The sequence below is a fragment of the Protopterus annectens genome, chromosome 2.part0 (genome assembly GCF_019279795.1).
Source record: "Protopterus annectens isolate FY-2018-M chromosome 2.part0, PAN1.0, whole genome shotgun sequence".
Lineage (NCBI taxonomy): Eukaryota > Metazoa > Chordata > Ceratodontiformes > Protopteridae > Protopterus > Protopterus annectens.
In genome coordinates, this window is record NC_056728.1 from 834,807,123 (window position 1) to 834,822,437 (window position 15,315).

The window sequence follows — 15,315 nt, forward strand, 5'->3', positions numbered from 1 at the left end:
CCTCTGATCCAAGAGCTCACAGCTGGACCCCAGAGTTTACCATTAGGTCTGTATCCCCTATGGTACAGTTCAAGATACTTCAAACTCTGAGCAGACATTCCCAACCAGGATCTGTGGCTTTCCCGAGGCCTTCTAGGAGCCTTTTGGAAATTGACATGGACAGGATGATAAGGAAAGATACTCAAGACTGAGATCCAGATGGGGGTATTGTCCACTCCATCCCTTCTGGGATCCGTGAGTGCTCCTATTACAGTGCAGTCTCCTCTTCCAATCTGATCTTCAGAATTGGAGTTCCAGGTTCTTAGCCACCCAGGCGAGTTGGTGTCAGATCTGAAGAGGTTTTCTTCCTCCACCCAGACAGTCACCTTGACCACCTCTGCTCCGATATCATTGGATCAGAGTGCATCTCAGATCCTGGAGGTCATCTTTGGATCCAGAGGGAGGGGTTTGGCTTAGACTGTATTGGAGCCATCCCTTCCTCTCAGAGCTTCTGCATTTGACAGCTTGATTCTGAGCCTGCCTTGGAGCCATGGATCAAGGGGTCCTGCCTTTTCTTCCTGTGTTGCTTTGGCTCCGGGGGGGGGGGTCTAGGAGGGATTCTCTGGCTCTGTCAGCATTCCAGGCTTTGGAGAGGGTTTTCTGTTCTCATAGAGACCTGACCTCTTTGAGATATGATCCTTCCTGTGGTCATCCTTTGGAGAATTGAGTTTATGCCTGCCCAGGTTCGGCCTGTCCCAAGGACTCTGCAAATGCTTCCCTTGAAGAAAGCTCCTTTTTATTTCAAGACCTTCCCTGAGCACCCTGTAGAGGAGGTTTCTCTTAAGAAGTTGTGCTAGAGGAGGCGCATAGACTCTCCATTGTAGTCCATCACTGAGGACACTGATTTTGACAAAACAGGATCTCTAAGATTGCCACCGGAAGATGTCCCCTTTGGAGTATTTTAGAGATCCTGAGGCAAAAAGGTGGTTGGTTCAGCCAAACCCCTTCTCTGGAGGAGTTTGTGTTTTTGGCATCTTTCAGGACAGGCACGTCTACTACTTAGGTGGGCCCCCAATCCCCCACACCCTAGTGGAGACATACTTGTAGAGCTCCTTTGTCCATCTGCCAAACAGGAAGTCCAGAGCAGTGGACAGATTTGGTAAGCACATTTACACCTTGGCCATCTTCTCGCCGAGAGGAATGAACTATATGGCACACTTTTTTCTAGGTTGCAGACAGATCTGGTCAAGCAACTTTTTGACTCTCTAGTCGAGACCATGTCAGCTGAGGACTTAGTATCTTCCCGACTAGCAGCTCTTTCTTCCCTCTCTAATTCTTCATGAGACTTATCTCCCATGCTACGGAGGGTGCCTCACCGGCAGCTGTCTCAGGCATTGCGATTAGAAGGCATGCCTGGATGAGGCTTTGATTTTGTGGAGCCTTTCAAGGAGTCCTTTAACACCACTTTTGATGGCTCTTCTTTGTTCGAGCCATCAGTCAGAGACCCTAACCCACAGTGAAGAAGAAGCGAAGACTCTTGTCTGCTGTCGGGGTCAGGTTTTCTACCCTTCAGCGTACCTTCTCGAGAAATCAGCAAGGTGTTAGAAAAAACTTGGTTCCATAAGTCCCAAGGGCCTTTCCAGGAAAAACAAGTGGAATCTTTCTCAGGAGGCAGATGGGGATGTTTCAATTGGAGACACCGCCCCAGAGGCAGAGGGGCTCTGGAGGGTCAAGGCTTCCGGGACCCATTCTCTGGCCAGTCCTGTCAGCTCCCCTGAAGAGCTGCCCGACTGCTCTAGTCTGAATGCAGTCAGGGGTTGTTTTTCACTGCACCTGGGTGCCTGGACCAAACTCCCAAGAAAGGCCTGGTGCTCTGCATAATATCCAGAGGATAGTACAGCCCCTTTTGCCTGTCAGTCCCAGAAAAGTGAAAGAAACTCACTGACATTTCACCCAGTCAGAGGGAATGTGCAGCAGTAGAGGCTGAAAATCTGCTGCAAAAAAGAGCCATCCAAGAGGTCCACGCCGAACAGAGAGGGTTCTGAACTTAATCCCGCTTCTTTATAGGGTTAAAAAAAACGGGATCTGAGACCTGTTCTGGACCTAAGTAATCTAAACCTGTATGTAAAAAAGGCAAAGTTCTGGATGGTTAAAGTTCAGTCCATTCTACTGCTGTTGCAGAAGGATGATTGTGTGTGCTTGATAAACTTAGAGAATGCACACTATCACATAAAAATAGACACTCCAGGAGTCATTTGCACTTCAGGCTGGGAACCAGTCATTACCATTTTAGGGCTCTGCTTTTGGATTCACCACAACCCCCAGGGTGTTTACCAAATGCATGGCAGAAGTCACAGCTCACCTGAGACTGCAAGGCTTCCAAGTGTTTCCATAGTTGGACAACTGGCTTCTAACTGCCCCAGGCAGGCATCAACTCATCTGAGCCAGGGATTATTTGTTCCACATATCCCAGTCATTGGGCATCACCATAAACCTGACAAAGTCAAGTCTGTCACTGATACAGCATTTGGAATTCATTGGAGCCCTTCTGGACACATCAGATCGGATAGCATTGATACCTTTTCACTACATTCAAACACTGAGAAAACAGGTACAGGTTATTCTGCATCACAGATCTCCATCAGAAGACTTGTATCTCAAGCTCTTGGGTCTATGGCAGCTGCCATCACTCTTGTTCCTCTGGCGAGGATCTTTATGCGAATTCTTAAATGGACTCTGGCTATTCAGTGGTTGATTCTTTCTCAGCCTTATCTGTGCCTGTCAGTTTGACTCTGGTTTGCAGAAGCATCTTTAGTTGTGGCTTCTTTCATACTATCTTATTCTGTTGGTATGGAGATTTCAGTGCATTAAGACTTTTTTAGCTTTGTCCATGGTTTCAGTGGAATGCAGCTTCGGAGAAGTGGGGTCAGGTAAATAAAATTCAGTTAAACGTAATTCGTTCAAAGAAGGTAGCCCCATGATGATTGTTGGGTGTTGCAAATCATATTCAGAGGATATTCAATTCTCTTCATTCAAAGATTAATCCCGCCAAAACATCTCCCAGCCGTTCCACATGCACAGAGGGAAGAGGCAGCACTGGAAATTTCCAAGCTGCTGAAAAAATGAGTCATCCAGCCTGTTCCTCCCAGAACAGTCTGAATTAGGCATCTATTCCAGGTTCTTTTTAGTGCCAAAGAAGACAGGCAACTTAAGACCCATTCTGGATCTTTCAACCTGTCGGTTGCCAAGACAAAATTCCGGATGGTCACTATTCAATCCATTCTGCCCTTTCTGCAGAAGAACGACTGGATATGCTCAGTGGACCTCCATTGTTATGACCCAATATCTCCCCCTGCAGAATCAGTTCTTTGGGCGTTACCCTCATCCCCATGGCTTGTTTGCATATGAGGGTTCTTCAGTGGCCCCTAGTGGTCTAATGGTCCTTACTAGATCTGCCTTTATCCCATCTAGTTCATGTGTCTTGATACTTCAGGGATTCGCTTCTCTGCTTGCTCCAATCCCTGGATGATCTTCTGGGTCATCCCTTTATCCTTATGGCACCGGTGACCACAGCTGACTCCCTACTCGGGGGGGGGCACTGCATGGGAAGGACAGCCCAAGGCTTCTCTGGATACCAAACTGCATATCAGTGTCTTGGAGATGAGGGTAGTGCTACTGGCGTTGCAAGCTCTACATGCCCATCTTCCCGAGGGACAGTTGCTATCCAGACAGACAAATATGTCTGTAGTCTGCTACATCAACAAACAGGTGAACCAGATCGTATTCCCTTTTTCAAGAAGCCATGAGATTGTGGGAGTGGGTGATCTCCGCCAGCCATTTTCTGGTGGCAACGCACATTGAGGTCTAACATTCTGGTGGACAGGCTCAGCAGATCTGTTCTGATTTCTTACAAGTGGTCTCTGAATCCTTCAGTAGCGGAACAGATCTTTCTAAAGTGATGTCAGCCTTGCTGCAATCTCTGAACCCCCCCCCTCCGAGGGAGCCCCCAAGAGATGCTTTGGTTCCGTCTTGGCCCTCTGGTGTTCTGTGTGCTTAATCTCCAGTTCCCCTGATTCTGAAGTTCATTCAGAAAGCTGGACGACTGGGGTGCTTAGTGATCCTCATTGCCCCTGGTTCCAGATCTGATCTCGCATCCCCCAGGGATCCCACACCCAGATCTAGTCAGTCTGAAGCTTACAGCTTGGCTGTTCCAGTGATAGCTAGGACTCCTGGGCTGTCTTCTCTGGTTAAGAAGATTTTGGTAGCGGCTCACAAATCATCCACTAAGAAAGTTTACTCCAGTAAGTGGAAACATTTTTCGATATGGGCGTCCCAACATGATTTGGATCCTTTCACTGCTCAAGTTTCCAGTATTCTGGAGTTTTTGGCAGATATTTTTCATCAAGGTACTGGTTTCTCCTAAGGTTAAAGTTCCTCTGGCAGCTGTTTCCAATTTTCATATAGGAGACAATTTGGCTTCCATAGCTTCTTCCAAGCTTTGTAAAGCCTTTTTGAAAGGTAGCTTTTTATTTTGGCCTTCAGTCAAGGACCCCACGTCTCCTTGGGATCTTACTCTAGTTCTACAAGCTTTAGTTTCTTCCCCCTTTGAACCTGCAGCTACAGTGAATATGCAATTTCTGTCTTGGAACACAGCCTTTCTGGTAGATATTACTTCGGCCAAAAGAGTGTTGGAGATTCAGGCCTTGTCTATTAAGCCTCCGTATGTGGTGTTCCACAAAGATAGGGTATCCTTACACAAGAACCCTTCCTATCTCCTGAAAGCGGCTTCAGAATCCAACATTAATAAGGTTATCAGTCTCCCTGTTTTCTTCCCCAACTTTCAGAATAAAGGAGAGTATAAATTGCACTTGCTTGACGTTCATAGGCAATTGCATTTTTATTTGCATAGAACAAAGTCATTTCGCAAGTCGGATCAACTTTTTGTTTCCTTTTCTAAGCCCTTCTCAGGGGAACCTGTCTCAAAGGTGACTGTTGCTCGTTGGATCTCCCAGTGCATAGTTCGGGCATATTACAGCCAAAGGTTTATCTCCCCCAGGTCAAATTACGGTGCATTCTTTTAGGTCTGTGGCTACTTCAGTAGTCTTTTGGTCTAGGGTTTCATCTGATGACATTTGTTCAGTGGTGACTTGGGCATCCTCGCACATGTTCATTGCTCACTAAGTTAGATCTCCTGTCCAGAGGCAGGGCATCCTTTGAGGACCTCCCTGGGTCTTGTGGTAGCTGGGGACTCTGTCCCACAGGTTGAAAAGCAAATGCAAACAACAACTTCAGATAAAAAAGTTATATACTCACCATAATTTTCTATCTGAGTTGTTGCTTTTCATTTGTCTTCAACCATTCCCTCCCTGCCTTTTGCGGGCTGTGTGGTGTAGTGGGTGGATAAGACTTAGCCCTTATTCTGGCAAGCTTTTGTCCTCCCTATGTTGCTTTCAAGATACTATTACCTAGGTGTTAGGCTTATGGTTAGGTGAAGGTGTTATGGTTGGCAGCATACTCAGTCTGAGGGGAGGAGGGAGACCAGGGGGCATTATGGGTAGGGGAGAAGCTTGGCACTCAGATCTGATGCTAGAAAATGCGGCCGTGTTGGATCCATGCTGGATCTGAGCCCCACAGGTTGAAGAACAAATGAAAAGCAACAACTGAGATGGAATGTTATGGTAAGTACATAACTTCTTTTTTTCTGGTATAAGTTAGTGGTAAATCACTAAAGACTGAAGTTAGAAAATAATAGACATTTCAGTTTCAGATTTCATATCCTTCAGAAAATTCAATTTAATGCAAAACCTGCTATTCTGTCAGCTTTCTAAGTTTTGTAAGAGCAATATTTAAAAAATGTCCCTATTTTTGGGCCTTTGTTCCACTTTTATGGCTTTGTCCGGATTTCTGGCTCTAAGAGGTTGAGAGGTGTGTGTCTGTGTGTGTGTATCAAATAATATTGTACACACACCCACATACATAGCCAGACCTTTTTTAGATCCATTTAGTAAGTCAGTAAAGTCCAGAGGAAAACATGAGGTGAGCGTTAAGGTACAGTCTGATCGTATCACAGCAGCTATAACTGTTAACATTTTCAGAATGGATTCCAGATCTTTTTGGAGCTGGTTCCATGTGTTACAATAAATACTGTGGGGTATTCTGGTCAAAATCAGAGTTAGTAACTGTAAGCAGACCAGTTTTCATTTATTAATTAAGGGACAAATAATGATTTGAAGGGGCACCAATAAATTTTGCAGATATCCAATCTAGATATACAGAACTAAAAACTAGAATCTAAATGGTAAATATTAAGGAAGACCAGAAGGGTGGGTAAAAATCAAGGTGTGAAGTTGTTCAATCTCGCCGTTTGTTCTTTACACGTGGGTTCAGAGCCAATCCATTGGCTCCGAGTCAGCCGCTTTCTAAGCTCAAGATCTTTGAGTTAGCTCAAGGCACAGTCCCTATCCCATGATGCTGTCCTACCAACCCCAGATCTAGTTTGCCGCTGCAGCGGATCACTCGATCTTCGGAGGAAGCTCGGGTCAGTAACCTTCTTTATTATATTTAAGAATTTAAAAATTTCTTATTAGACTATCATTAGTTAGTGGACTGAGTGAGACTTCACATATTTATTCTATTTGTTGTTTAGTGAGTGGATTGAACGTTATTTTTTGTCTTCTAATTTTGATCGGTTGCTCCTAGGCCTTTAGCCTTTCTTGAGTTGCATTTACTTGATAGGGCTCTGTCAAATTTAATTCCCTATCCCCTTATATTTCTTAGAATTAGTGTATTTGAACTTTTTGTGTAACATTCTTCTTATAGTCATTACAGTTCAGGGATCTGAACTTTCTAAGGAGTCTGTGGTTCCAATTTTTTGATTGTTGTCAGGGATCTGATATTTGTTGTAATTTTTATAATGTCGGAGAAACAACAATCTGGTTTTAAAAGATGTGACTGTGGACAAAAGATGTCCATCACTGATAATCATGTTTCTTGTCTGTACTGCTTGGGTCCACTACATTTACAAGAATATTGCTCTGTCTGCCATTCCTTCAGTGGCTGGGTTTTATTAAAGAGGCGAAGGAAATTGGTCGATAGAGGGCTGCTAAAGCTAGATTTCCAAGAAACTTTAGACAAGACTGGCCATACCTCCAAGTCCTTGAAGGGGTGGAAGTCTTCTAAGGTGTCATCGGAGCATAAGTCTTCTGTTCTGAGCACCTCTGGGAAGACTCGGTCGCCGGCTCCACAACTTTCGGAGCCGTGCACCGAGATCTTTCCTCGGAGCCAAGTCATTGTGTTGGGGCCAGTGTCGGAGGTTTTAAAGTCCCCGATCCTTAAGTTGGTGGCTTCTTCAGCTCCTTCAACCCGTTCTTCCGGTACCCTTTCCGACATCGATGTGGACCGTGTGGTGCAGAGACTTTTGGTGAACCCGGCCCTCACCAAATTGCTTTCAGCTTCGACCCAGCTGGCTTCAAAGCCTACCCCACCCCACCACAATTTCTGCTCCTTCTCCGAGGCCAGTTGAGCCTTCAGAGCCAGAAAGAGAGGATCCGATAGTGGTGGAACCCTCAGAGCCGAGGCATGTTCCAGTGCCCTTGGCTCCGTTCACCTTGACTTCTTCAGTTCCAATCAAAGAGTCTCAGAGCCGACACTCTCTTGCTGGTTCCGGGGGAGAGATTCGAACCGACACTTCAGTTCCAACTCTCCCTCTCGGGGCTTTGGAGCAGATGAGTTTGGTTCCGCCCTCTGGTTTGGAGCCTGTGGTCTCGGCCTGTGGGAGGTTGCTGTATTCTTAGGAACCGGCGGACTCCTTGGGTTAGGAAACCGGTGCCTTTGATGCCATGTGGAGGGTTGTGTCTGCTAAGACCCTTACCTCTTTGGATCTTTCCTCTTCCTCCCCTAAAGGGCCACGTTCTGTCCCTACACCACAGGTTCCCACTAAGCGTCGATTCCCAGAGCCTCAGGTAACCCCATTGGGTAACTGCTGCTTGACTGAGACTTCACCAGACACCCCCACTGATGAAGTCCCCAAAAAAAAGACTGTGCAAGAGGAGGCATTTAGATTCCCCTCAGGAATCCTTAACATCAGACACCGACTTAGAGGAATCAAAAGGGTCCCCACGGTCCTCCTCTGAGGATGTCTCATTTGCAGACATCCTGGAAATATTAAGGCGAAAGGGTACTGGCAGTCCCTTACTCCTACTGAGGCTGAGTCGGTGCTCCTGAATGCCTTTGGGTCTCAACTTTCCACCTCCTGATTTACTCCACCCTTTGACGAATTAATGGACTTGGTCACTCGAAGGGGTGGCAAAATGTGGTTCAAGAAATCACAGAGGTTTTTTCCCGGTGCACAAGGTGAGCCCCCCTCCAGAGGCAGGGGAGGGGGGTGGTTATTCAGGAAGATGCCGCCCTAGGGGCAGAGGAGGCCCTCGCAACTCGGGAGACTGCGATTCCTTTTGTGGTTCTCCCTACTGCCGCTCCTGATGGGAGGCCCGACTGTGCGTTTCTGGAGCCAGTCGAGGGTCGAATCTCATTATACCCGGAGGCCTGGCAAGATATCACCCAGTACCAATGGGTTCTATGAATAATTTCTGGAAAATATGTCATTCCCTTATCATCAAATCCCCATCCAATCAAGAAAATTCCGGATGGTCCACCCAGTCAAAGGGATTATGCAGCTTCAGAAGTTTCAAAGCTGCTAGAAAAAGGAGCCATCCAACATGTCCCCTCAGACCAGATCAGATTAGGGACTTACTCCAGATTCTTTTTGGTGCCGAAAAGGACAGGGGACCTGAGACCCATTTTAGATCTCAGCCAATTGAGCACCCATGTGCAAAAGTCCAAGTTCCGAATGGTCATGTTGCAGTCTATTCTCCCATTGTTGGGAAAAGAAGTGTGGATGCGCTCCATCGACCTCAAGGATGCTTACTACCACATAAAGATGGACAGGCCATCCAGAAGTCACTTACGCTTCTGGGTGGGAGCCAGTCACTTTCAGTTTCGAGCTCTGCCCTTTGGTCTCACCACAGCCCCCAGGGTGTTTACCAAATGCATGGCAGTGGTGACTGCTCACTTGAGACGTCAGGGATTCCAAGTGTTTCCATACTTAGACGACTGGCTCCTTACTGCCACCACCATGCATCTACTACTTCAGACCAGGGACGCTACTATCAACCTATAACAACAGTTGGGCATCACATTGAACTGGGAAAAATCTGCCTTGTTGCCCTCACAGCGTGTCACTTTTATAGGCACCAAATTAGACACCGTCCTCATGTGGGCATTTCTACCACAGGAAAGAATCAGTCCTACAACAACAGGTTTACGCCTTGCTCCCTCTGAGAAGAGTGAAGGCAAGATGGGTCCTCCAATTGTTGGGGACAATGGCTTCTACAATTATGTTAGTCCCTCTGGCAAGGTTACATATGAGGCTCCTTCAATGGCTACTCTTCGCCCAGTGGTCTCTTCAACGTCTTCCACTTTCTCACCATATTCTACTCACAGACAGGCGCAAACAGGATCTCAGTTGGTGGCTTCGCACCGACAACCTCAATGTGGGAAAGCCCTTCACTCCTTTGCACCCGGTTGCCAGGGTGACCACGGATGCCTCCCAGATGGGGTGGGGGGGTATTATCTAGGTAGGACAGTCCAAGGCACATGACAAGAGCACGAGATGCAGCTGCATATCAATTTCCTGGAGATGAGAGCTATGCTACTAGCATTGCAAGCACTTCAGAGTTTTCTTCCTCTCGGGACTGTTGCAATCCATTCAGACAATATGTCAGTGGTGTGGTATCTGAACAAACAGGGAGGAACCAAGTCATATCCCCTTTACAGAGAGGCCATGCGAGTGTGGCAGTGGGCAGTGTCTTCCCAACATTTTCTGGTAGCAATGCACATTCCAGGGAAGTCCAATGTGATTGCAGACAGGCTAAGCAGAGCTATTTTGATGCCTTACGAGTGGTCCCTTAACTGTCAAGTTGCGGAGCAGATCTTCCGCAGGTGGGGTCAGCCTTGCTGCGCCCTTTTTGCCAGCCCCCTCAATGCCAAATGCAGCAGCTACTTCACCCTTATCCCCCCCTCAGGGGAAGTCACCCAGGGACACCCTAGTCCGCCATTGGCCCTCTGGTCTACTATATGCCTTCCCTCCGGTTCCCTTACTGTCAAGGGTTATTCAGAAAGCACAATCCTTGGGAAGCAAAATGATTCTGATTGCCCCACACTGGCCTCGTCAAATTTGGTTCCCCTTTCTCCATCCCTATCTCATGGACGCTCCTTGGATTCTGGACCCACAACCAGACTTACTGACTCACACTTCAGGGCAGCTCCATCCCTCTCTTCGGACCCTCCGGTTGACAGCCTAGCTACTCCACGTCTGTCATTAGTTAGGCTTCACCAGTTTTTGCCGGAGGTGGTTCATATTCTATCTTCCTGTCATAAACCTTCAACCAGGAAGATTTATTACAGCCAATGGAAGTGGTTTTCAATCTGGGCACATGCCAAAAAGATTGACCCTTACACAGCTCCAATTTCGTCTGTATTGGAGTTCCTGTCTATGCTTTTTAACCAGGGTTCAACGGCCGCAACCATTAAAGCGCAGTTGGCAGTGATTTCTACCTTTCATGTCCCAGACGAACCTAGCCTAATGGCACATAGACTCTGTAAGGCTTTCCTGAAGGGCACTTTGTTGCTTCGTCCTCCAGTCTCAGAACCTGTTAATGCCTTGGTATTTAAACTTTGTTCTACAGGGTCTTACTTCACCCCCCCTTTGAGCCTGCAGCCACTTGCGATTTCAAATTCTTAACTTGGAAGACTGTCTTTTTGGTAGCCATCACGTCAGCCAGACGCGTTTTGGAGTTTCAAGCTTTGTCAATCAAACCCCCTTATTTGATTTTTCATAAGGACAGGGTTTCTCTCAAACCGAATCCCTCCTTTCTTCCCAAAGTAGCGTCAGTTAGTAACCTTAACCAATCTATTGAATTGCCAGTGTTTTTTCCTCAGTTATCAAGCAAGGCAGAATTCAAATTTCTTCAATTGGATGTGCACAGACAATTATGTTTTTATTTGCACAGAACAAAAGACCTCAGAAAATCTGATCAGTTGTTTGTTTCATTTTCGGAAAACAGAATTGGGTCTCCTATTTCCAAAGTCATGTTGTCCAGGTGGATTTCAAGCTGTATTTCTTTCATTTATACTTCAGAGGGAAGAGATTTACCATTCTGGGTGAGGGCTCACTCTACTCGGTCTGTATCTACATCTACAGCTTTTCAGGCCAGATTGTCTATGGATGATATTTGTGCTGCTGCTACTTGGGCATCTCCTCATTGTTACTCATTACAAGTTAGATGTGGTATCTAAGGGCAGGTCTTCCTTTGGTTCCACAGTGCTCAGGAGTATTTTCCACTGAGCCCCCAGGATTTAGGTGCTGGGGACGTTGTCCCACGGGTAAGAATGTAGGCGAGATTGGACTACATAACATCAAGAAGGTATGTACTCGCCATAACATTCGATGTATGTAGTTCATCTTGCCTCACATTCTTACTTACCCCCCCCTCCTTCCCCCGTCCTGGAGGATATGGAAGTTAGGCCTGGTTTCAGAGTTCCCTTCATTCTTGGTTTGTTTTTCCTTTCCTTAGGTGTTGTTATGCATGGAGAATGAGTGTGCTGGTGCTTGCAGCAAACTAGATCTGGGGATAGAGAGCAGTGCAGCATGGGATACCATCTTAGCCCAGCCAATAGAAAGACTTCGAGCTAAAAAGTATAGCCGATTCGGAGCCAACATTCGGCTCCGAACCCATGGATAAAAATGTGAAGTGAGATGGACTACATACAGCGAACGTTATGGTAAGTACATAACTTCTTGATTTACAGTCTTGGTATACAGTGATTTTTATACATCATTTGATGTCTGAAGCATTTTTCTTGTTTTTCTGTCCACTGATCCAGTACATTTTGGTGTCAGTCATTCACTTCAAAACTGTTAAATTAAAGCAGTGAGAGCAAATTGGTTTATAGCTTGGATTTTGTTCCTAGATGTCAGGGATTCCATTAATATTAGTTGTAGTATTCTGACATATTCCTTATCGAGTTTTATTCACATTTGTTCGTGTTTTATTGCCAATCCTTCATTAATATCCAACATACACTCCTTCCTGCTCAAGTTCCTTCATATCACATTCCTGTCCCGGCTTGATATGTGTTGGTGCTACAGAATCTTGTTGTAAATATTCCTTTTACACATTTATCAAAACCAAATTATATCCTTGTATCATCTGAGAAAGTTTTAACCACCTTATTTGACGAACTAGACCATTTTAGGTCATCCATAGAAAGAAAAGTGTTTACCCTTGAATGTTTCCTGGAAGTTAAATTGTAACCAAAATCTAATCTGTTAAGTAAGCAGCTTATTGGGTTAAGAGCAATCAAAACAGCATTGGTGGCAAAGAATCACCCTGGCATATCCCCCTTTGAATTTTTTATCCCCGGGATAATTTGCCTTTCATCATTAATTGCTATGTTGTTTGCTACTGTTTCATAATCACTATAATGTAATTGATCTATGTAGGATATATTGTATAGATCTGTAAGCACTGAGCTGATGTTTATAATTTTCATTCTATCCACAGCTCTTGGTTTTGGATCTGATCCATGGATCCAACTTGGCCATTACTTTAACTTGTGGCCACCAAACTCTTGAACTCCTCCCTTAGCCATAATGCAGCAATGTCTAACATACCCAAGATCTCATTTGCCGCTTTCACAAATAGACATGGTCATCTTGAGCTCTGGAGTGACATTGCTATATACAATGTGTTTTTCTGTTTATCTTTAAAAACTTATTTCTAGTTATTCTCCCTTCTCTTCACACTCACTGTAGCTGTTTTTTACCTTAGTTGGTAGTGTCCTTTCCTTATACACCTTTTGTTTATTTCTTAATACCACTGTTGGTATCTTTCTCCCTTTTACTCCCCTAATATGTATATTGTGTGTTATCTATATCTATACATGTGTGTGTGTGTGTGTGTGTGTGTGTGTGTGTGTGTGTGTGTATATATATATATATATATATATATATGTGTGTGTGTGTGTGTGTATATATATATATATATATATATATATATATATATATATATATATATATGTGTGTGTGTGTGTGTGTGTGTATAGATGAATAATTTATTTATTTAAAACAGACCTTTTCCTGCTATGTAATTTTTCTGTTGTGTGCAGGATGCCTGAAAAGGGTTTTTCATGTTTTAAAAAAATGCCAAAAGTGCAGGCAGAAATTGCCCTTGTCATATGCCCACGCTCTGTGTCTATTGCTTAGACCCAGACCACCTTAAGTTTGAGTGTGCTATTTGTCAGAAATTTAATCTACATGTGATTGTGATAGTGGACAGAAAAAATAAGTTGATTTTGAAGTGTTTACTTCCAACTTCCTTCTCAGAAGCAAAGAAGCCTTCTAGTAACTCTGCGAAACCTTCTGAATTATCTATTCCATCTTTGTCGCAGTCTCCTAAAAAGAAACACAAGATGGATCCAAAGGCTGCTGTGATCCAGTTGCTGTCAGTTCCAACAAATCCTTCCTCATATCCAAGCATTTTGGATATGAGTTTATTATCCAGGACATAATCACCTCAGCTGGATCTGGTTCCTTCAAAAATACCTTCCCTTTTTCCTGGAGAAAGGCAGTCTAACTCTTCTTTCTTGGCTTCCTCTTGTTCTTCCACAAGTTTGACTGAAACTGATGGTGACAGAATGATGAGGAAAATTCTCACGACACAAATACAGATGGGAAGCCCATGATTCTGCCACTCCAATTCCAGGTCCTTCTGTGATTTGACTGATTTCAGAGCCCTTGGATCCAAGCTTTCTGGGTCCATCTGGTTCAGATCTGAAGGTACCCCTATCTTCAGATCTCAAGTTTTTTTTTCTGTGCACAGGCTCCGATGTTCTTGGAGCCAGATGACTGCCAGAGCTGAAGCACCCCTGTCAGATCTGAGGCGTTAGAGTCAACTCTGGAAGTTTTCAGAGCTGTCTCTCCCCCTCCGAGCCTCGGCATTGGACAGCTTATGTCCGACTTCTTCCTCGGTTAGGTTCCCTTCAGAGAAGAAGGGAAATAGTGGAGTAAGAACCCTGGTTTCTTGGCTCCAGTGTCGTCTTCTCTATGGTGCAATCTGCCTTTGAGGCAGTGAAGAGTGTTCTCTGCTCTAGCAAGACTGATAGATCCTACCCCTCTTGGCACCTCCCTCTGGATCCCAGATGTCTGCACCTTGAGCCACGTCATTCAATGACAAGGACAGCCTGCTCAGTTTCTAGGCTACCCACCAGGGTTTTACCATCTCTTTCGATACTTCTCTGGAGCATCCCACCGAAGAGGTCCTGAGGAAGTGAAAGTGCAAGAGGAAGCAGTTGGACTTTCCTCAAGAGTCAGTTACTGACGATCCTGATTTCGATGGAGAGTGGTCCCCAAGATCACCTCCTGAAGACGTCTCATTAGGAGACATTCTTGAGTTTCTTAAGCAGAGGGGTGATTGGTCCTTCATTAACCCGTCCCCAGAGTAATTCATATTCCTGGAGGCCTTTGGAGCTGGCTCGACTAGCTCATGGGTTACTCTGCCTGCCAGTGAGCTAATTGACTTGATCTCTAGGCAATGTGGAAGAAGCCTGACTCATTTGAGCCAATCCACAAAAGACCAGATCGGATTCTGGCTCCACTGGTAGGTAAAGAATATTGGAGCATGGCAGTGCCTGTAGATACAATGGTCGTGGCAGAGGTCACAAAGAAGAAACTTGCCAAGCAAAGTTCTTCCGTCCAACCCCCTAACAGTGTGTTTAGGGCATTGAACAGATTTGGGAAGCGTGGCTGTGCATCAGTGACTTTTGTCCGTAGGTCACTGAATTGCCTACACACTTTGAGACTACAAAGGAATTTGATAAAAGAACTGTGAAAATCCCATTTGGGGACCAGTACTACTGAGATTCTAAGTTCTGTAGATTCTCAGTTGTCTACCTGACAAGGTATGTCTAATTCATCCACAAACCTTATCTCGCATGTAGCTGAAGGTGCCTCAAGGATAGCAAGTGTTGGCATTTCCATTAAGAGGTATGCCTGGATGCGCTTGTGTGATTTTGTGGAGCCCTTCAAGTCCTCATTTGTCAATGCTCCTTTGACTGGCAGTTCCTTGTTTAGCCGTAAAGTTAGACAGACTATCCAGGTGTGAAAAATATGTAAAAACCCTCTTTGTAATGGGCGTGCATTTTTCGACTCCTCAAACATTCGTTTCTAGGAGTCAATGAGGAGGTCAAAAGATATGGTTCAGAAAATCCCAGGGTCCT